The sequence below is a fragment of the Pseudonaja textilis genome, chromosome 3, assembly GCF_049901715.1.
Source record: "Pseudonaja textilis isolate UNSWEBS1 chromosome 3, rPseTex1.2, whole genome shotgun sequence".
Taxonomy (NCBI): Eukaryota; Metazoa; Chordata; class Lepidosauria; order Squamata; family Elapidae; genus Pseudonaja; species Pseudonaja textilis.
In genome coordinates, this window is record NC_141992.1 from 96,618,420 (window position 1) to 96,618,727 (window position 308).

Below are 308 nucleotides of genomic sequence, written 5' to 3' on the forward strand. Positions count from 1 at the left end.
TGTCTCAAAACTGTATTTTTGTTTCATCACTTACATGAACAGATGAAAATACCCAGCCAATGTTTATCAAGAGAAATTATAGCATGTTGAAAAGAAGAAAATTCCTTTTAATTTATTTTTGCAACTTATCCAAAATTGGCGTAAATATCACATTCAGGAAGTACTGCACTGCAGAAAGTCAACAGTCTCTAGGACAATTCTTTAAAGTTTTCTAATACAGCCTAACAACACAACAAAATCAAAATAGGGCAGCTTAAAACCTTGACTTTTTTTTACACAAATTGAAAGATTTACACTTCAATAACATA